Source organism: Nelusetta ayraudi, unplaced genomic scaffold (genome assembly GCF_046127955.1).
Source record: "Nelusetta ayraudi isolate G7.1 ecotype Tasmania unplaced genomic scaffold, CSIRO-AGI_Nayr_v1 ptg000123l, whole genome shotgun sequence".
Classification (NCBI taxonomy): Eukaryota; Metazoa; Chordata; class Actinopteri; order Tetraodontiformes; family Monacanthidae; genus Nelusetta; species Nelusetta ayraudi.
The window spans coordinates 48,321-50,000 of record NW_027466173.1 but is presented as its reverse complement, the minus strand read 5'-3'; the positions used below and the strand labels follow the sequence as shown (position 1 = coordinate 50,000).

Below are 1,680 nucleotides of genomic sequence, written 5' to 3'. Positions count from 1 at the left end.
ACTTATTGATTTATGGAGATTGTTAAACGGTACGTAGATCAATGGTACATTCAAGAACCATTCTGCGTGTCGGAAAAACCATGGGCTGCATGTTGAGCTTTTACCAATATATAAACCATACATGAAGCCACATTTCACACCCTGGACCTTTTAACTTTTGAAACCGAGTTTCCATCTTCAAGTGGAGCTGTGGCAGCGGTCCGGTCCGGTGAAGTTCTAGCGTCACTGTGAGGGACTCGTGCAGCACTTTGTCTTCCTGCCCCCTGAAGCTCTCCCACCATTCATATTCATCGGTCCCGCTTCTCTCCCTCCACAGCCGCTCCTCTAAGAGATGGATGAGTGGATAAGTCTCTCCATCCCTCCTCTCATCTTCTCTCCCCAACTCATTACCGCTCTGCCGGCGCCCATTTATTCCACCGCTCCTCTGTTTGGTCTGCTGCCGGCCACCAAATTGATCCATAAAGTCTGGGTTTTTCATGGAGTCTGGCTCCGTCCCAAACTGTCCCAATAAAAACTAGACGCAGACGCCCCCCCCCCCCCCCCCCCCCCCCCCACTCCCCACTGTTTCTCAGAGTTCTAGGCAAGTGAAAGGAAAGCCAGAGAATGGCACCTTCTCATGGAGGTTCACCCTCCTCAAGGTTCCAATTCAAGAATAAAGTTGAATTTTCGAGAACAAAGTTGACGTAAAAAAAAAAGATGATATTTCAAGAATAAAAATCGAAATCTTGCAATTAAGGCCAAAATGAGTCACAATGTGGAGAATACAGTGGAAAGGCTCTGCTCCAAGTCTGGTGGAGAACCTTTGCCAGTTTCCTGATGAGTGTGCGTGAACCTGGTGGGATAAACCTGTTGTGGGCAGTGTACCGGTGGTAACTGGGTTCATCCACCACCCGTCCACACCTCTCGCCAGTTGCTGCTTTATTTGTATCGACTTTATTCACAAAGTCTTTTTTACTTCAACTTTATTGACAAACGTTTGGCTTTTTTTTTACCTCCTTCAGGCTGAAGAGGAAACGTCCTCCTGCGGGGAAACGGAGCAGCTTCTGTCGTCTGAACAACAAAGGTGAGAGAATTCCGAGTCCCTCTGAGAACGAAGGCGCTCGGACGGCCGCAGCGACGAGAACAAAGTTTCCAGAGTAAACCTGGGTCAGGTGATGGATGATAAGGACTTTGTTCATTCCCTACTGGGGGAAGTCAGGCGTCCAGCAGCGTAGAGTGTGTGCCATACACACACACACACACACACACACACACACACACACACACACCCAAGCACTCTGAGTCACCCTGCAGAATAACAAACCACCGTGCGCCAGTAACAGAGTAGATCAGTAGCGAGTGATTAAGAACTAAGGGACCGCTTGGCTGCTGTGAGAATTCCAAAGGGGAAATTCTCCAGGTTTTCCCCTGAAGGTCAACCTGCGGACGTGGTTTGCATACTGATGCTGGTGTCTGCCACCAGGACTCTGTCTTCTGTGAAGATGAACGTTGAGAACGCTTGTTGATGAAAGCCCTGTAAAATGGATCCGGACAGCACTTTGTTTCCCCTCCCCTGCCCCACGCGGTGGTGGTGCCGTCGGAACAACAGGCTCGGCAGCATCACTCCTGAGAACTCCATCATCATGATGATGATGATGGTGTCAGTGGTGTCATCAAGGCAGAGTCAACACCTGCCACTTT

The 1,680-nt window shown here is 49.5% G+C and overlaps 1 protein-coding gene across 1 annotated transcript in view; it reads left to right on the top strand.

Moving 5' to 3' along the window:
* Positions 1-1,063, top strand: part of LOC142904180 (nesprin-2) — a 6,475-nt gene extending 5,412 nt beyond the window's left edge. Inside the window, exon 9 of the mRNA XM_076050127.1 lies at positions 1,002-1,063. The gene's annotated coding sequence lies outside the window, so the exon portion shown is untranslated. The remainder of the gene's footprint in view (positions 1-1,001) is intronic.
* Positions 1,064-1,680: the final 617 nt, after the last annotated feature.